Genomic DNA, 22,000 nt, shown 5'->3' on the forward strand with positions numbered 1-22,000 from the left:
GTGTGAAATACTGTGACAATAATGGCGTGTGAAAAACGTAATACTAGGCTCCAAACTAAATTGAGAAATGACAGTGTAGACGAAAGCAGTGTGTTAGCGCCGCAGAGTAATGAATTAACTAATGTTCAAAGTAGTAATTTGGTAATTGCGCATAGCGAAATGGAGCGGGCGGCAAACAATGGTGTAGACAGTGAAACAATTAGAGAACAGGGAAGCATTATCGATCGATCGGTCGGCAACAGCTCGCCTCAGGAATCTGAAATGACAGGAAACAATCTCGCAAATATTGTAGACTCAGGTTTTGGGTCCTCACCGTTTTCTCAAATGAGTCAAGACACATTTTCTGCTTGTCAAAATGTGAATGTTGCCGGTGCAACTTCACTGCCGAATAGCACTGAGGAACATGTTTCAGACACCAGTGCACTGTTATTACAATTAATGAACAAATAGGACAAAAGCTTCAAAAGTTAGACATAATGGAACAAAATTTTCAAAAGTTAGACACAGTGGAACAAAATCTTAAGAAGTTAGACACAACACTTGAACAAAATCAGAAACAAATAGGATAAAATCTTCAAAAGTTAGACGCAATGGAACAAAATCTTCAAAAGTTAGACTCATTGGAGCAAACTCTTGAACAAACACGCGAGGATTTAACTACTGAGTTACATCACATTGAATCGAAATGTCAAAAAGTCTGTAGTGACGTAAAAACACAAATTTGTGAGCATTTCCAACCTATTTTTTCGCGTCATGAAAATGCTCTACAGAATCACGAAGCAGCCATAAAAGAACTGCAAACTACTGTTCATGAAAATCATGAGACCTTGCAAGCTAAATTTGACTCAGTTGCATCTACCGATTCGGTTACGCAACTTGCAAAAACTCAGGAAAACTTGAAGGACACAGTAGATTCGATTTCAACACAAATGGACATTCTGAAACTTGGTTCAGAAAAACACACTGAGGAAATGTGTTCACTATCGGAGAAAGTAGCCGAACTTTCGGATCAGGTCACTAACTTATCTACAAAGGTAGATGATGATCTGAATGACACAAGACCTGTAGCCTTCACTGACACAGAAGAGTATGAACAAATTAGAAAATTCAAACAAAATCAAAATCAAATCAATACACAGTACAAAAGAGAAATCCGGGAAGTACAAGATCAGTTGACGCAGGTAATACAAGAATTACATATTTCAGAGGACACTCGCGCTCCAGTACAGGAAGAGGGACATAGAAATACGGAACAGCCACAAAATAATAACACAGCGCATTTCGGAAATTATGAAAGAAATTGGCAAGGTGCACCGAATTTTGAAGTGGAACCGCCGAAACGACGTAACAATGACCGATATGCGACTCGCCGACATGATGACTTTGACTATAAGCTGTTCATTACTACACGTAAATTCAGAACGTTTAAAAATTCTGCCAACGACATTCATCCACAAGCGTGGCTCCATCAATTCTCTCATTGTTTTCCCCCCAACTGGTCATTGGAGCACAGGTTAGAATTTATGTGTGGCTACTTGGAGAATGAACCAGCTGTAAGGATGCGATCGGTCATTCACGATTGTCACAGTGAAGGAGATTTTTATCATGCCTTCCTCTCAGCATATTGGTCTCAAGCCACACAAGACCGAGTAAAACATAGCATCATAATGATGAAACGTTTCGAACAATCTGAATTTTCCAGTATTATGAAATATTTTGAAGACATGTTACACAAGAATCAGTATCTTTCAAACCCATACAGCCCCTCAGAACTCATCTGCATTTGCTTAATCAAACTGCCTGAACATTTACGACATATTATTTTAGCAGGACGTTGCAAAGACGACATTGAAGCTTTTCAGGGACTGTTACAAGAACTGGAAATTGACACTGACAATCGCGGAACGCGAGAACAGGAGCACAACAATTACAGGTCACATCTGTCACAATTCCGCGATGACATAAATAATACACGACAAGGCTATTCTTATAACGTAAATCGTGACCAAAACAGACACCACCCGTATGACAACCGTTGGCAGAGTAGTAATAATTACAGGGAAAGATCACCTCTCCGCGGTAATGACTATTACAGAGACAATCAGAGAAACAGACACTATGGGAACCAAAATAATTATTATTACGGGAGACAGAATAACTTTAGACGCAACGGTCCAGCGCGCAGTTACGATTCAGGGAGAAATTCTCCACCACTTAACCGACAAGAAAGAAACTACAGGAACTACCAACATGACGACAGACGATGTGATCGTAGCGACAGACCTGAATTGCATCAGAACTGGCGGGATTTAAACAGGGCAGGGCCCTCTCGTCACGGTGAATTTGTAGAAGTTAGGTCTCCTAATCCCAATAACGGCGCGCGCCAACAAAGAGACAGACAATGACTCGCACAGCAGGCAGCCGCGTGCGCCCGCTGGCTCCGAGAAAAATAACATAAGACGCTAGCCTTGAGAAAAATTTTAGCATTCTTTACCGACGTATACCGCATGATAATTACGTTCAAGTTGAAACTCTGAGTACTGTGAAGAGCAAAGGTTTACACCACATTTCACATGTAATACCGTTTATTGAAAGATAATCTGCTTTTTAACTTAGTCTTTGCCATAAAATTTTTCACTTTACATTACTAGTATGCTTGTCAGATTTAGAATCTGTTAACATGCAACAATGTTTGAAGTTAAATATCCAGTCAAGAACGAAGAGAACTTATTGAAACAGAAATTACGAATACATTGTTATAGTGAACAGAGCGGCGTCACAGTGTTATTGTGTGTGTACATTCTTGCTTGTTAGTTCCACTATCACGTAACGACTATAAGGATCACATACTTAGAACATATACCGGCAACGCTAATGAGATTTTCATGCAACATTTTGGTTTACTTAAAAAAAAATTCTGGATTTAAAGTACTTTCTGTGAAATACCAGAGGACACAGTGGTTAGTTTATGTGACAGCTACACGATGTTATCACGACGCTACTAATGAGTGACAATTTACAATGTTGCTTTTGCAGTGTATCTGTTTTACATCTGCACAATTTTTCTGAATTCTTCTGGAAAGTAAAACATTTTTTAGTATTTAACTTTTGTGGTATAGCAACAATGAGACAGCCTTTCTCGTGGCACAACAATACGTTACAGTACAGTACTTTCTTCATCACAACAATAAGCGTAATAACTACGATATCTATACACAAAGCATTTCACTTTTGTTTATCATGAGGTAAGTACATTGACTTCTGCAGAACTTAGCTTTCGGAGGACGATAACTATGAGACTTCCACAGAGATTATGTTGCGACATGACACACAGTTTAGCGCTACAGGACACACATTTGAGAGATTAATTTTGTACTTGTGCCATTTATTTTTCAAGATTTTTGAATTACAAAGAAAGTTTTCCATGATAGATTTCATTCCATTGCTGTAATCTGTAACACCTGAGGGTATAATTACATTAATCCTCAGGGGGGTACACACTTACTTTGTGTAGCATGTGTGTGGCAACCACAAGGAACCCTAGCTAATATGGTATTTGCTTATACAACTTTACACATCGGTACCATATTTCTCCAACACATAAATTACACAGCTATGTGATTATTCGACAGAGAAATAAACATTCTTTATACTACGTCAGTGACAGATGTTTACGCAATTACACAGTTGGATAACTTCACACTTACGAAATTGTATGTTGTTTGTACTTTGTGAACTGTTCATATTTTTTCAGAACCATTGTGATACTATGAGAGCTTTGAATGATATATTTGGTAAGGGAGCATGATTTTAAAGTACGTTTGAGGTAGATGACGCTTATGACATGAGCAGAGAATTTTTTTTAAGTTTTGATATTATTGGAGGAAGCTACGACGATTTTGAGAGTTGACTGAGGTGTTATGATGTTATTTTTACGACGACTATGTGTATTATGTTGTTGCGGTATGTTTATGATCAATAAGCTGATGCTATATAAGGAATGTGATTATGTGTTTATATGTATATGAATAATGAATAGAAGTTAGGGACTATGGTTTGTGAAAAAGGTTGTTGGAAACTAAGAATCGTACTTTAAGAGTTATGAAATGTGTGTATATGCGTGAATGTATCACAATGCTGGCGAAAATTTTTTGGACGCTGTTATATTTATAGGATTTTGTTTCTACAGATTTGTAACCCAGATTCTTGACCTGTGAAATATTTTTATATGAGACTGTCACTGTAGCGGAAACTGGTGTCGTAAATATTTCCGTACGAAAGTTAAGTGACCACCTGCACGTAATGCATTGTGAGCGGCCAGGTGTGCCAGCCGCCTTGAGAAAAAGCCATTACAGTGTGGCGCAGGTGGCAGAAAAAAAAAGGGGGAGGCCATTATCCTCGCTATTGACATTCGTTTGTAGAAAGCATCGTAAATACGACACGCTAATAATAGCTTGGAAACATTCTTACATCTGCACACCTGATTAGGACAAGTGTCTATCTACGAGAATTGAGAGAAATGCCATATGGCTTGCTTTATGTATTTATTTACTCATTTTGTTTAATATCTAGTTTCTAGCTGCACTGCAGCACTGGTTAAAATAAAATTTTATAGATGTACTAATATAAATATTTTCTGTCTCCAGATCCAGTAAATAATAGTTTTGTGATACATTTAAAAAAAATGAGGGAGCATAAAAAGACATTTCCCTTCACAGGAATTGCATAAACAATTTCTTTACGATTTGGTAACTTATCTGCTAGTGTAAGTTCTCGTGATGCATCACTCTAGTGTTAAGATGTGACATAGGTATTAGACATGGCCATTTTTAGTGTAATATTTTTTCTGCTTGAGCTATGTCATGTTTAGGTATAAGTTGCTGCTGTTTGCCAGGCATAGTGTTATTGAATTTGACTTTGTATTATTCTGTTAAGCCAGTTTTACTAATGATTTCTTTTTATTGTTTGCTGCACATTGCCTTAGATTAGTTGTAATATTACAATTGCTTTGCTAATTTCTTAATGCTGCTTGCTTCGCAAATCTGCATTTTTTTTTCATTGCTGTTTATATTAATTGTTTTATGTGATGCTGCATTGCCTCGTCCCTTGGTATATATATCTGAGCTCAGTAGATTTAAGTTAGCTTAAGAGGGGGTAGACTATATAAGAAACTAACTATGATGAATGTATAAGAAATGCATTGAGAAGCTATCAGAAAATGGTTTGGCAAAAAAAAAAAAAAAAGATACTGTACAGTGGAGAAAAACTATTTTTGACAGAGGATATGAACAGAGTAGAGAAAGCAGGTATTGATAGGACTTTTTGGAAATAATGAGGAACGAAGGGAGATCTCCGAGAAGTAAATAAAGTTTTGTTTGCAAAATACTGCAGTAAAAGAAACCCTGTCCTTTCCTTGTGTTATCCCACTATGTGTTTGTGTACCCATGTGTATTTGTTTTCTTCCTGTCTCTGTGTACTGTTTCATAGAATTTTTTTTCTCTTCTAATACTAAGCTACATTCACTATGATGAGGAATACTGCTATCCTCAAATATAATTTGCATTAATAATATGTTATTTTCTTTGTAAAGATGTTTAGACATTATTTATTCTGTTTTGTTTTAATGCTCATGTGTGAAATTAATGTTTCGAAACTATTCTCATTATTTTATGTATTTACTTATCTCATAATTCCTGTACCACTGATGTATATGTTTATTTCTATTCTGTTGTAAAACCTGTACTACAAATGTTATCTGTATTGTTATGTTCTTTAATGATGTATTTTGTACCTTTGTTATTGTATTCTCATGTTATAATATTGTAATTGACACCAGTTCTTCAAATTAAGTATCATTTCACTGCACACGTTTCTGTTGGTCATAGTATATGGACAATATGTGAGAAGTAGGGACTGATAGTGTTTGCAAGTGTGTTAATAATTCAGCAAGGGACTGGATAACAGCATTGCTGGTTCTAAGGACAATTCCAAAAACTTTGTGAGTGCACAAGTGGTGGTTATGGACTTGCTCTATTATCCGGAAGACTTTTCAATGGTGATTGTGCACCTGCACAGTCACAACGGATGGCTGCTGGCCATCTCTACAAGGACTACAGTGGGTCTGCATCTTTGATGATCCATCAATACCATTATTTCTACAAGGACTGCAGTGGGTCTGCACCTCTGGTGGCCCACCAATACCGTAATCTCTACCAGGACTACAGTGGGTCTGCTCTGTGATGACCTACCCACCAATACTCTTCAAAACTTCGACTGACTCCGCTGTGGGTTTGCTCTGTTGTGGCCCATTACCTATCAGCATGTCTAGAGTCAGCACTGTCTTTCCGTTGGAAGGACAACACTACTTCTACAAGACTGCATGGAAATCCACTACGTCTGTGTGCATTGTCTTTTACTGCTCAGACTTTGAGGAAAACACGGCAATTTTAATGTGATGAATGATCAGGACTGTCTTTATGGACTGTGAGAAAATTTTAGCTTTTGACCAACATTGTATCAATAAGTGTGTGCATTTGATTTCTTTGTTATTGTAAGTATGAAAAATTTTTTCAAATCTGTATTGGCCACTGCCCAAACCAATTTGTAAAATTTTTTTGTGGGGAGCATGGGGGCTATGTAAGTAGGCTGTTTAGGTTTTTTATTGGTAACGCCACCTCTGTATGAAAATCATTGGCTGTGCTGTGTGCAGTCTGTGGCTGCTTTGCATTGTTGTAATACTCGCCATTGTAGTGTTAGGCAGCTGGCTGTGGACAGCGCATAGCGTTGGGCAGTTGGAGGTGAGCCGCCAGCAGTGGTGGATGTGGGGAGAGAGATGGCGGAGTTTTGAAATTTGTCATGAACTGCTATATTTATATATGATGATATCAAGGTAAATACATTGTTTGTTCTCTATTAATATCTTTCATTTGCTAACTATCCCTATCAGTAGTTAGTGCCTTCCATAGTTTGAATCTTTTATTTAGCTGGCAGTAGTGGCGCTAGTTGTATTGCAGTAGTGGGAGTAACCAAGATTTTGTGAGGTAAGTGATTTGTGAAAGGTATAGTTTAATGTTAGTCAGGGCCATTCTTTTGTAGGGAATTTTGAAAGTCAGATTGCGTTGCGCTAAAAAATATTGTGTATCAGGTTAAGCACAGTCTTGTAAAATTGTTCAAAAGGGGACGTTTCACACTCTGTAGCAATTCTGCACGTGATGAGGTGTCGCATTGTCCTGCTGGAATTGCTCAAGTCCGTCGGAACGCACAATGGACATGAATGGATGCAGGTGATCAGAAATGATGCTTACATACGTGTCACGTATCAGAGTCGTATCTAGACGTATCAGGGGTCCCATATAACTAACTGCACACGCCCCATACCATTACATAGCGGTTCCAGCAACTTGGAAAGTCCTTTGCTGACATGCAGAGTCCATGAATTCATGAGGTTGTCTCCACATCCGTACACGTCCATACAATTTGCAACGAGACTCGTCCGACCAGGCAACATGTTTCCAGTCATCAATGGCCCAATATCGGTGTTGACAGATGCGGAAGAGTCATAAAGCTTTGTGTCATGTAATCATCTAGAGTATAGAAGTGGGCCTTCGGCTCCGAAAGCCATTATCGATGATGTTTCCTTGAATGGTTCGCATGCTGACATTTGTTGATGGCCCAGCGTTGAAATCTGCAGTAATTTGCGGAAGGATTGCACTTCTATCACGTTGAACGATTCTCTTCAGTCGTTGTTGGTCCCGTTCTTGCAGGGTCTTTTCCCGGCCGCAGCTACGTCGAAGTTTTGATGTTTTACCGGATACCTGATTGTAATAATCACAACCAACAGCGGGAACGCCTTGGGCTGCGGATCGGAGCCGCCAGGCGGGGAAGCCGCCGGCGGTGGAGCATGCACCACAGGACGAGTCGGACGACAGACCAACGACAACTGACAACAACCGACCACGACCGACTATGAGCGACACAACGAGGAAGAGATAAACAACGGAGGCTTGTGGAAACCACAACACCAAACACCAAACGTAGATCCACTCGGAACCAGAGCCAGGCAAATGTCAACAACGAGCAACGTCCAGAACGCAGTACCGCCGCGATAGAAACGAAATCCAGAGCGAGTACCAGACTGGCTGGACTAGGGCAGAGCGGGTCCCTATATACGAAACGGGAGGTAGCGGCTATTGGGCGCTGTCTGCACGTGGCTTAGCGGTGGCGCCCTCGCTGCGCGAGAGCCGCTGCGCGGAATAGACGCCGCGGAGGCGGAGCCCTCTATGGGCTGACCACGTCCATTTGTTCTGCCGCGTGTTCGACTTCCGCGGCGGAAGGTACTAGACTGATATTCACGGTACACTCGTGAAATGGCCTTACAGGAAAAAAAGATATGCCGTGTGGCTAAGGCCTCACGTCGGGTAGACCGGTCGCCTGGTGCAAGCCTTTTGAGTTGACGCCTCTTCGGCGACTGACGTGTCGATGGGGATGAGATAACACAACACAACACCCAGTTTCTGAGCGAAGAAAATCTCCAACACAGCCGGGAATCGAACCCTGGCCCCTTGGCAGGACAGTCTCTCGCGCTGACCACACAGCTATCGAGGCACACGGTCGTACGGGAAGCTCCCCACTTGATCGCTACCTCAAAGATGCTATGTCCCATCGCTCGTGCGCCGACTATAACACCACGTTCAGACTCATTTAAATCTTGATAACCTGCCATTGTAGCAGCAATACCCAATCTAACAACTGGGCCAGACACTTGTCTTATACAAACTTTGCCGACCGCAGTGCCGTATTCTACACTCCTGGAAATGGAAAAAAGAACACATTGACACTGGTGTGTCAGACCCACCATACTTGCTTCGGACGCTGCGAGAGGGCTGTACAAGCAATGATCACACGCACGGCACAGCGGACACACTAGGAACCGCGGTGTTGGCCGTCGAATGGCGCTAGCTGCGCAGCATTTGTGCACCGCCGCCGTCAGTGTCAGCCAGTTTGCCGTGGCATACGAAGCTCCATCGCAGTCTTTAACACTGGTAGCATGCCGCGACAGCGTGGACGTGAACCGTATGTGCAGTTGACGGACTTTGAGTGAGGGCGTATAGTGGGCATGCGGGAGGCCGGGTGGACGTACCGCCGAATTGCTCAACACGTGGGGCGTGAGGTCTCCACAGTACATCGATGTTGTCGCCAGTGGTCGGCGGAAGGTGCACGTGTCCGTCGACCTGGGACCGGACCGCAGCGACGCACGGATGCACGCCAAGACCGTAGGATTCTACGCAGTGCCGTAGGGGACCGCACCGCCACTTCCCAGCAAATTAGGGACACTGTTGCTCCTGGGGTATCGGCGAGGACCATTCGCAACCGTCTCCATGAAGCTGGGCTACGGTCCCGCACACCGTTAGGCCGTCTTCCGCTCACGCCCCAACATCGTGCGGCCCGCCTCCAGTGGTGTCGCGACAGGCGTGAATGGAGGGACGAATGGAGACGTGTCGTCTTCAGCGATGAGAGTCGCTTCTCCCTTGGTGCCAATGATGGTCGTATGCGTGTTTGGCGCCGTGCAGGTGAGCGCCACAATCAGGACTGCATACGACCGAGGCACACAGGGCCAACACCCGGCATCATGGTGTGGGGAGCGATCTCCTACACTGGCCGTACACCACTGGTGATCGTCGAGGGGACACTGAATAGTGCACGGTACATCCAAACCGTCATCGAACCCATCGTTCTACCATTCCTAGACCGGCAAGGGAACTTGCTGTTCCAACAGGACAATGCACGTCCGCATGTATCCCGTGCCACCCAACGTGCTCTAGAAGGTGTAAGTCAACTACCCTGGCCAGCAAGATCTCCGGATCTGTCCCCCATTGAGCATGTTTGGGACTGGATGAAGCGTCGTCTCACGCGGTCTGCACGTCCAGCACGAACGCTGGTCCAACTGAGGCGCCAGGTGGAAATGGCATGGCAAGCCGTTCCACAGGACTACATCCAGCATCTCTACGATCGTCTCCATGGGAGAATAGCAGCCTGCATTGCTGCGAAAGGTGGATATACACTGTACTAGTGCCGACATTGTCCATGCTCTGTTGCCTGTGTCTATGTGCCTGTGGTTCTGTCAGTGTGATCATGTGATGTATCTGACCCCAGGAATGTGTCAATAAAGTTTCCCCTTCCTGGGACAATGAATTCACGGTGTTCTTATTTCAATTTCCAGGAGTGTACCTGTTTACTTATCTTTGTATTTGAATACGCATGGCAGTACCAGTTTCTTTGGCGCTTCAGTGTATATACATTGTAAACAGCAACGGTGCTACGTACCTCACTTCCTTGGGGTACTCTGAAAATTATCTTTACGTCTGTCCATTTCGTTCCATGAAGAGCGACGTCTTGAGTTCTAATCTCCAAGGAAGTCCAACCCAGTCGCAAATCTGGTCCGACACTCGGTAAGCTCGTATCTTTTCCACTAAACGCTAGCGAGAGGCGTTGTCAAATGGTTCAAAAGGCTCTGAGCACTATGGGACTCAACTGCTGAGGTTATTAGTCCCCTAGAACTTAGAACTAGTTAAACCTAACTAACCTAAGGACATCACAAACATCCATGCCCGAGGCAGGATTCGAACCTGCGACCGTAGCGGTCTTGCGGTTCCAGACTGCAGCGAGAGGCGTTGTCAAATGCTTTCTTGAAGCTAAGGAATACGGCGTCACCCTGAGTGCCACTGTCTACAGTGCTGTTGATGTGGAGGAGCAGAACGAGCTTAGTTTGTTTGCAGAATCCATATTGTTTTTTTATAGACGAGATTTTCGTTCTTCAAAGATGTCATAATTCCTGAGCGTAAGACATGTTCCATAATTCGACAATAGATTGACGTCAACGATAAAGGTCTATAATTTTGTGTATCTGTTCTATGACCTATCTTGAAAACGAGTATGCAGTCGCTAGGTAACCTTAGTTGCTCCAGCGATCTACGGTATGTTGCTGCTAGAAGCGGAGCAAGTTATTTCGCATAATTTTTGTAGAAGCTTATAGATACCTCATCTGATTCTGAGGCCTTTCCACTACTGAGCAATTGTAGATGCTTTCCATTCCGCGATAGGTTGTGTCAAATCTGCCATTTCGACGATCGTCCGATGACTGAAAGGAGCGTCCGTATTACGATCTTCCCCGGTGAAACAGTTTCGGAAGACCGAATGCAGTATTTCGGCCTTCTCTCTGTTATCTTCCGTTTCAGTATGGTCATTGAGTCACTGAATATTTGCCTTGGAACAGCTTACTGATTTTACGTAAGACCAAAACCTCTTAGGGTTTTTAGTCAGATTGGTTGACATGATTTAATTTAAAGGTCTCTGAACTCTCTCCTTATGCTTATTTTCGCTTCGTTCAGCTAGTATTGATTGGTTTTGACTTCTCTGGAATTTATAATGAAGCCCTCTTTGTTGATGGAACAGTTTCCTGACTCGGCTATTAGACCAGATGGGTCTTCCCATCCCTTAAGACCTTGCTCGTAACACATTTGTCGAAGGCATATTGTTCGATGTTTTTGAATTTCTTTTCTGTCTCTGCTTCTCACCTTCGCTCTCAGCACTGTGTATTTGATGCTGACTACGCAGGTGATCTACAGTTTGTATCCTGTCACTCCTGCTAAGCAAACATATTTTCCTACTTTTCTTAACGTTCCTTGTAATACCCGTAGTCATAATTCCTCTAACAGCCTTACGATCACTAATACCTTCCTCTGCGTTAATTGATTCGATAATTCCTGGTATGTCTGTTGCTAGAAGGTCTAACAAGTCGCCTCCTGGAGTTGATTCCCTAACGATCTGCTCAAAGTAATTTTCGGACAAGACATTTAGAATAACGTCACACGAATCCCAGTCTCTGGCATCAGTTTCGATAGCATTGCTCTCCCAATCCACGCCTCGAAAGTTGAAATCACCCTCTCCCCCCAACCGTTACAATAGCATGAACAGCATGATTAGGAAAGTTACTAACGATATTCTACAAGTTCTCTCTGAAGTGCTGTAGCTCTACAGGTCCTGACGCAGGTGATCTATAAAAGCATCCGATTTCCATTTTTGACCAACCTTTGATGCTTAACTTCAGGTTAATTCTCATTCAGAATCCGTGCTAACCTCGCTAGATATTATAGAATTCATCAGTGTAATAAATACGCCACCACCACTGGCTTACTAACCTATCTTTACAACAAATATTCCAATCTCAACTTAGTTGAAACTGCCAGTTTCAACCAACTTTCTGTTGCAAACACTAGCAGGGCATTATGGTCTGCAGCGTGCGATCGTAGTTCTGGGAGCTTTCCTTGGAAGTTCCTGCAGTTCACTGATACCATATTAATCTATTCTATATCCGATCACTGAGCACGAGCATTCTCTGAGTGTCGCGCGGAGTATCCGCATGGTATGAGGCGCCTTGTAACGGTTCGCGCGTCTCTTCCCGACGGAGGTTCGAGTCCTCCCTCGGGCATGGGTGTGTGTGTTGTCATAAGCATAAGTTAGTTTAAGGAGTGTGTAAGCCAAGGGACCGATGACCTCTGCAGTTTGGTCCCATAGGAACTCACCACCATTCTCTGAGAACATGGTGACTGACGTATCTTCGATTTTGATAGGCTTTTCGTCCGACCCAAACTGAGTCCCGTAGCTTAAAAAATTCCCCTGAGCATGCCACATGTACACCGCTACTAGTAGCCACTTTCTGCCTGTCCTGCAAGACTGACCTATTAAGGGGAATCCTACGGTTCTTCAATAGATAGCGGGGGTCAAGAGATACGCTTTCCATACAGCCGTAGAATCATCCGAGCCTCAGGTTTAGACCATCTGCTCTGCTCCAAACTAGAGGATTGTGATCGATATCGGGTATAATACTACAGACAATGAGCTTAAAGTGCACAGTTCTAGTTGTCTCCATCAGCTATCCATTGAAAGGAACTGAGGATGGCCTGAGAACACAAGCAGCAAGTGTCATTCGTGCTGACCTGTACCATTACTTGTAACAAGTTGCACCCTGCGCACACGATAGCGAGGGCATGGTGTCCTCCGCGTCTCGAATGAGACCTCCCACAAACAGACTGAGGGCACGCTTGCATTCTTTCCTGCCCTGCCTGCTGCTTGCCCTAAGGTCTCCATTACTTGCCTAAAGTAGAAGCTCCAAGTGACTAGTACACCCGGCCTCTGCACTTGTCTTGACTGGGCAGGGATACGAGTTGCTGGACCAACAGAAGAGGCATCCTGTGCTGACTCAGACGTGTTGTCAACCCTGGGTAGCACCTCGTAGCTAAGGTTCAAATGGTTCAAATGGCTCTGAGCACTATGGGACTCAACTGCTGTGGGCATCAGTCCCCTAGAACTTAGAACTACTTAAACCTAACTAACCTAAGGACATCACACACAGCCATGCCCGAGGCAGGATTCGAACCTGCGACCGTAGCAGTCGCACGGTTTCGTAGCTAAGGCATAAGGTGTTAGCCGTGTGGCCCGTTTCGCCTTACGCCCCGTGATGCGCGAACCCACTACTGTCCGCCACTACTCTCGCGTGAAGACAGATCGGTCAAATGTTGTATGTTTGAATATGCAGCAATGACCAGATCACCATGGGATTCCAATGGCACCAAAGGTGGCGCAGGTCTTGTCCCTGGCGCCACAGAGTCGCTGCAGCTTTGAGAAGTAGTCAGTGAGCATCACAGCTTCCAGCTGTCTACAGACTGCAGCTAATTCTGCTTGCGGCCATTTGTGTCGCAATGACTTTGACAAGCACGTGCAAGGCTACAATATCTGTCCAGACTAGTCCTCATTACAAAAGAAGAGACAAAAATAAAACTATTCCTTTAATTCTGATCACAGATTCGAACTCCATATAAAATTCTGAGTAAACCGATACGTAACTCCGACCAGTCGAATAATTAATTAACAATTCATCAAACTTGATCATTGAATTAGTACCACTAAATTAATTTTCCCAAGTCCACAGACACTGCCGAGGCATTGTCTACACAGAGGACCGCCGGTTAGAGGGGCAGGATAAATTTAACATTCCCCGTTTAATTTATATAAAAAAACGCCCAAGACAGCGAAATCTAGCTCGCTGTTCTGGCCGTTATTTCAAATCGTAGTTGGAGCCACACGGTGGCGGAGGCGCACACGGTAGTCCTGCTTGCGAGAATTCTCGCCAGTTCAGGGCATCCAACGTGAAGGGCACAGCTCTACCACTGCAGGCTGCCAGAACAACAGGAACTGTTCCACCTGTCAACCCTGTCTGGTTGGCTACGAGGACCATTACGCGTATGGTGGAGGTGCACTGTAGATCATCGACCGAGCCTTTAAATAGCCTGGAGAACAGCCCTTCAGCCCATTCAGTTGCAGTCCTAGAGGAGTCAACACCGCGAAGTTCAGTGTAAGGTAGTTACAGTCATTTAATGGCTAGTACTTTCCGTTGCCCTGGGAACTGCAGAAGTTTAGTCATCCAGGAATCACCCGTATTGTTTCTGAAGCACTTGGCAATTACGATGGTCGCGACTGCGTTAGTGCTACGTCTGTACAGCAAGATATTAGCGCTGCAGATCGGCATGTAGCATGTAGCGTAATGAGCTGTTTCGGCCGACCCCTGTTGCTGTTAGCGTGACCCATGGTTAGTTTCTCTGGCTTTAATGTTAATCGTTGTTTTATTTCTGTGCTTTCTCTGGGGACTGGTCTTCATACTGAAGACGGGTTTGTGAGTGATCTGCCGGCCGGGGTGGCCGAGCGCTTAAGTCCCATAGTGCTCAGAGCCATTTGAACCTTTTTTTTTGTGAGTGACCTTGTGTACTTCCAACTTCCTCTACAGCAAGCATGCTCGCACGTCTGCTACCTCCAGTGCGTAACAATTTATGAATACTTATGACAGGGCTACCTCTGAATTTGTGTGTTCATTTCTGAATACATGTTTCGCCAGTTTACCTCCACCTTCATTGTATGTGTCTTCCTTATTGTCCGTTTTGTAAACCAATTTTATTCTAGGTTGCGAAGTTCGACGCCTGGGACAGAAGATCCTCAGGTGAGTGATCTGCTAGGGAACATCGTCAGTCGGAGCTCCATTTCTAATCTGCTACAGTTACTTCCACCAAAAACCCAAACGCTACACATTCACAACAACCCCAGTTCCTAACCATGCCATACTCTGTAAGAATAATACGAAGTACAAAAGACCTCCACAAAAGAAAAAATTACCCGACGGTGACGCTACTGAGGGTGATACAGTATGTATGGAAAATATAAACGAGGAGAATACATACGCAAACCTGCTCTGCAGAGTTCTCACTATGGCCTAAGATCGCAAGATCCGCAAGCTTTTAAGACAGAAATAAAATTCTTTAGTGACGGTGGTTGTATCGCCAGTCATTTTTTACTAGAAACTCTGCTTGCTTGAAAGCTACTGCAGGAAATAAATACGCAAAAATCTAAAGAACTGTTTTGAAGTATACGCTGTGTCTTCCGAGATTTAAATGGAGTCACGCGACGTGAAATTACTGGCGGCAGGGAGCTGCACGAGGAATTTGCCTCACACAAATTTATGCACTGAAATTTATACAAAAAAGTAGAGTAAGTTAGTAAACGCTAGTCTACTTATAAGTAAGTTGGAATACCACTAAACTAAATGATGTGCAAAAGCTACGCAATTGCTGCTAATTTCAGCTGTGCTAGGGAGCTGGAGCTCTGCTGAATATTTAATGTTTACATCGGTCACGGAATGAAGTAAACAAAGCGACACAAACGAATGCTGCGGTGGAAAACTACGCTACAGAGTCAAGACATTCAACACAAACGATCGAAAAATATGCTACGTCTTACAACATGACTAGATGGTAGTACTGAAAGCAGCTAAATAATCAGCTGCAGTTCACTTCTTCTAAAAAGTAAATTATGGTACCACTAAACTAAACGATGTATGCAAATCATGTACAACAGACAAGCAGCTCCTGCTGTTACTGATCTTCGCTCTGATTGGGGGCTGGAGTTCTGATGATAATACAAAAATTGACGTCGGCCGTGTTAGATATATTGGAGTTGAAAATCTTGGTGTAAGAAGGGAAAAAGAGGAAAGACTGTTAAAACTGGCGGGAGCAAGTCCAGTCAGCTACGTGTTTCTCTTCTCAAATTCCACCTGACTTACGTGAATCTATTCCCAGCGATCCTATTGACGAGATGGGAAGAGACAAACAACGGAGACCGTTCACGACGAAGACATTTAGCAGGAGCCTCCGAAATATCGCCATTAGTGTTTGAACCGGGCGTGGCTGCTATCTGGGCCGTAAGTCGCTGATAATGAGACGGCGGGAAAGCGGATCTCGCGGCTTCCCGGAAGTGGGGTCAGGAGCGCCGCCGTCGCCATGGAAACCGCAGCCCTACCTGTCCCGCCCGGGGACGTCATCTCTCTTTGTTATCAGCCTCTGCTGCCTCTGAAACCTCACTCGTTTTCTTTCCAACAAATATTTCCCCTTACTGTCGATAAAGGGCGAAAGAAAGATTAAGGGTTTAACTTGTCGACATCGAGCTCATTAGAGACGAAGCACAAGTTGGAATTGTTTTAAGAATGCCGAAGCAAATCGAACTGCCGTTTCAAAAGAATCATCCCGCCGTTTGCCTGTGGCGGTTTAGGGAAATAACAGGAAAACTGTTACTCGATTGGGAGTCCAGTGCGCTAGACACTACGTCACGTCGCACGGTTTGTTGATCAAGCTCTACAGGAGTGACTTCATCTGGGTGGGCAATACAGCCTCGATAAATGGTTCAAATGGCTCTGAGCACTATAGGACTCAACTGCTGTGGTCATTAGTCCCCTAGAACTTAGAACTAGTTAAACCTAATTAACCTAAGGACATCACAAACATCCATGCCCGAGGCAGGATTCGAACCTGCGACCGTAGCGGTCTCGCGGTTCCAGACTGCAGCGCCTTTAACCGCACGGCCACTTCGGCCGGCAGCCTCGATAAATCTGAAGAATAACATCGTTTCTACCAGGCTGTTATATTAGAAATAATTCGTTATTGAGTACTGCCACCTAGTTTCGGGCTTTTGTTGTATAAAACATTCTATGCAGCGTTATATGTGACACGCACATCAATATACACGACCGCGAAAAAAGTATCCGCACATTAGTCATATGTCTGGGAAGAAACGTAACGTGACTGATATCAGAAACAAAATATTGTTGGTAATCAACAATACCTGACTGAAATTCAACCATGGCAGCTACCGACAAAATCTCCGTAGAATTCACGTCATATCATCACTACACTACGACTGAGTTGAGATACAGGACATCAGACGCATACGTTTTGGCTGCCCTCGACACGGAAAGGAGTGCGACTGACTACTTAAGGAGCTAGTTAAATTTTCAGTTCATTTCTTCAGCTTCAAAATGGTTCAAATGGCTCTGAGCACTATGGGACTCAACAGCTGAGGTCATTAGTCCCCTAGAACTTAGAACTAGTTAAATCTAACTAACCTAAGGACATCACAAACATGCATGCCCGAGGCAGGATTCGAACCTGCGACCGTAGCGGTCTTGCAGTTCCAGACTGCAGCGCTTTTAACCGCACGGCCACTTCGGCCGGCACTTGTCATAACTGTGTACCAGTTTTTGAATACCCTCCTCATAGAAGTCTGCCGCCTGACTTGTAAACCACTGCATCACCATTGTTTTGACTTAGTCATCGTCTTGAACACGCTGACCGCCCAGGTGTTTCTTCAAGTGCAAGAGCAGATGGTAGTCACTGGACGCAAGATCGGGGCTGTACGGAGGATGATCTAGAGTTTCCCATCGAAAAGATGTGATGAGATTTTTGGTCTGATTCGCCACATGCGGACGGGCATTGCATTGCAGCAAAACGATGCCCTTGCTCAACTTCAATGGGCTGTTGCTTTGATTCTGGTGTGACGTAGGCCACCCATGTATCATCGCTCGTAACAATTTGGCTTAAGAAATCATCACCGTCGTTGTGGTACCGCCCAAGGAAAGTCAATGGACTGTCTAAACATTTGGTTTTGTGCGCATCCGTCAACATTTTCGGTACCTAACGTGCGCACAATTTTCGGAAATTCAAATGCCCGGTCACAATGCCATACAAAACACTAGGAGAAACATTTTTTTTAATTAGCACCCAGTATATCTTCCAACCAACAACTTTTTTTGTATTGCAGTCTTCTATCGGAAACTAATTTATTTGCCAAGGTCGCCACGTAAACGCAATTACTGGGTTACTAGTTTCGGCAATATGTATTGCCATCCTCAGATCTATAGGCTTACAGTAAAAAATAAGAAATGTAGTAGCGCATACACAGCAGCTCAGTGACATGTGGGTATATACTTTCTGTCACTGAGCTGTTGTGTACGCTCTAATACATTTCTATTTCTTATTTTTGACTGTTAAGTCTATAACCTCGACATTTTTCTAATATATATCTGAGATGGGAATAACGTATTGCCGAAACTAGTAAACCAATGGTAGTGTATACATTCCGACCTTGCCAAATAAAATTGTTTCCGAAAGACTACATATAAAATTATAGATCGCCTCTTGCACTGACTAATCATGTAAGGCAACCATAACCTACCTCTTTGTATTGCATTGAAAATATCTGCACAGTAGTACAAATGTCGATGGTATGAGCTTTGTGTCGCGTTTGGAAACGATCTGGTTCCATTCGCACATGGTACTTGCTATTGATTACAATAATGTCTGCAAGTTGTATACGTTAAATGCCACCTTAAGCAACTGTTATAACAGTCTTATTAAGACCAGACGGTTTTGCTTTATTTTAAAGCATTTTCAGTGGTAACTACAACAATATACACTCCTGGAAATGGAAAAAAGAACACATTGACACCGGTGTGTCAGACCCACCATACTTGCTCCGAACACTGCGAGAGGGCTGTACAAGCAATGATCACACGCACGGCACAGCGGACACACCAGGAACCGCGGTGTTGGCCGTCGAATGGCGCCAGCTGCGCAGCATTTGTGCACCGCCGCCGTCAGTGTCAGCCAGTTTGCAGTGGCATACGGAGCTCCATCGCAGTCTTTAACACTGGTAGCATGCCGCGACAGCGTGGACGTGAACCGTATGTGCAGTTGACGGACTTTGAGCGAGGGCGTATAGTGGGCATGCGGGAGGCCGGGTGGACGTACCGCCGAATTGCTCAACACGTGGGGCGTGAGGTCTCCACAGTACATCGATGTTGTCGCCAGTGGTCGGCGGAAGGTGCACGTGCCCGTCGACCTGGGACCGGCCCGCAGCGACGCACGGATGCACGCCAATACCGTAGGATCCTACGCAGTGCCGTAGGGGACCGCACCGCCACTTCCCAGCAAATTAGGGACACTGTTGCTCCTGGGGTATCGGCGAGGACCATTCGCAACCGTCTCCATGAAGCTGGGCTACGGTCCCGCACACCGTTAGGTCGTCTTCCGCTTACGCCCCAACATCGTGCAGCCCGCCTCCAGTGGTGTCGCGACAGGCGTGAATGGAGGGACGAATGGAGACGTGTCGTCTTCAGCGATGAGAGTCGCTTCTGCCTTGGTGCCAATGATGGTCGTATGCGTGTTTGGCGCCGTGCAGGTGAGCGCCACAATCAGGACTGCATACGACCGAGGCACACAGGGCCAACACCCGGCATCATGGTGTGGGGAGCGATCTCCTACACTGGCCGTACACCACTGGTGATCGTCGAGGGGACACTGAATAGTGCACGGTGCATCCAAACCGTCATCGAACCCATCGTTCTACCATTCCTAGACCGGCAAGGGAACTTGCTGTTCCAACAGGACAATGCACGTCCGCATGTATCCCGTGCCACCCAACGTGCTCTAGAAGGTGTACGTCAACTACCCTGGCCAGCAAGATCTCCGGATCTGTCCCCCATTGAGCATGTTTGGGACTGGATGAAGCGTCGTCTCACGCGGTCTGCACGTCCAGCACGAACGCTGGTCCAACTGAGGCGCCAGGTGGAAATGGCATGGCAAGCCGTTCCACAGGACTACATCCAGCATCTCTACGATCGTCTCCATGGGAGAATAGCAGCCTGCATTGCTGCGAAAGGTGGATATACACTGTACTAGTGCCGACATTGTGCATGCTCTGTTGCCTGTGTCTATGTGCCTGTGGTTCTGTCAGTGTGATCATGTGATGTATCTGACCCCAGGAATGTGTCAATAAAGTTTCCCCTTCCTGGGACAATGAATTCACGGTGTTCTTATTTCAATTTCCAGGAGTGTAGGTTTTCCTCTTACAATTTTTTTTTTGTATGATGATTAACAGTTCGCATGCTCTAATTATTATTATAAACAAATTTTATTCTTTTGGTTACTCACGGTTGTTTGTTGCTTATTATAGTCTTCTTCGTCTTCCACGCGTATGTGTTGGGCATTTACACACGGCAGTTTCACTGCACTTGACGAATTTTCACTTCTGTGTTCAAAAATGGTTCAAATGGCTCTGAGCACTATGGGACTCAACATCTTAGGTCATACGTCCCCTAGAACTTAGAACTACTTAAACCTAACTAACCTAAGGACATCACACACACCCATGCCCGAGGCAGGATACGAACCTGCGACCGTAGCAGTCCCGCGGTTCCGGACTGCAGCGCCAGAACCGCACGGTCACCGCGGTCGGCACTAACATTGTCCTCTGGCTATTTGGCGTGTTTTCTTTTGCTGCTTGGTGCGTTCGTCTTTTGTTTATGTTGATAGTGGTGGAGGCGTCTGCTGTCGCTTTGTGAATGTTTATATTTTCCGACAGGACGAGAGAGAGAGAAAGAGAGATAGCGTGTGTGTGTGTGCGTGCGTGTGTGTGTGTGTGTGTGTGTGTGTGTGTGAGAGAGAGAGAGGATAGTGCCCGCTTTACTCCTTGCCCTAAATCTCGCAATTAGTACTGATAAGTTCTGTCTCGGGTTTGTTTTTCATGCAGTGTTAGTTGCACATTAACAGTGATAGATAGAAGTCTGGATAGCTTTTCTAACGAAGACTTGACCGATATCCACCTCGAGTACTCAGTGCAGTGGAACAGGAGCACAACACTGCTATGTTGAGCTGTTCCCGCAGCGGAGGCAGCCACAACACACCACCTTTGCGTCTGTATATTGCTCTGTATTTTATGAAATATGTTTTGGTGATTGCATATTCCAGAGTTTTTGAATGTTGTGCAGGTATTTTCACAAAAAGAAAGGCAATTGGCATTGTTATCTACCATTGTCAAAACAGGAGACAGGCGAACTGTTATGTTAAAATGTGTGGATCAGAATTCTAGGTCAAGGTCGCTAAATATTGCTTTATTGATTACTAGTTTCAGTTTATTAACTGGCCAGCTTCAGATCTTGAGTAATTTTATGAATTTTAGCGATCTTGGCATAGGATTTTTATTCACACATTTTAACATAAAAAATCGCCTGTGCCCCAACGTAAATATGCCACGTCAGGCTAAGGGAGATAACAGAAAACTGCTCTGGTCGTGAAAACGGTTCGAGAATGAGCTGAAACCAGTAATCACTGTTACCAATCTGGGCACAGGATTTTTACCTACACATATTAAATCAAAGCGATTGAATAATGATTAGATTAATACTCTGCAAGGAATCAACAGAGACCACGAGCCCTTATGCCAGAATACCCAGAATACATTCCCAAATAATCCCAGGAATTTTTCTGGATGTGGTTCTGGTTCACCCCGTTTACAGCGACTCAAATTCTGCAGCGCTGTTGCAGAAACGGCGCAGCTTCGCTATAGGAAAGGGAAAATCTGATTCTGCCTTTCAAGGCCCTGTTCATTAACTGAACTTGTTTTTCAACCACAGTCAGTTCTCAGTTTGGGATGCATTATCGAACACCTTCGCGATTTTCTTCTAACGCGTTGCTACGCTTGGAGTACGGAGAGCTATCAGCAAATATCTTCTGAGTAGTGATAGAGTTAGCATAGGTATAGTTAAAAACGTTACCGATTCCGGTTC

This window comes from Schistocerca nitens, chromosome 5, assembly GCF_023898315.1.
Source record: "Schistocerca nitens isolate TAMUIC-IGC-003100 chromosome 5, iqSchNite1.1, whole genome shotgun sequence".
NCBI classification, from domain to species: domain Eukaryota; kingdom Metazoa; phylum Arthropoda; class Insecta; order Orthoptera; family Acrididae; genus Schistocerca; species Schistocerca nitens.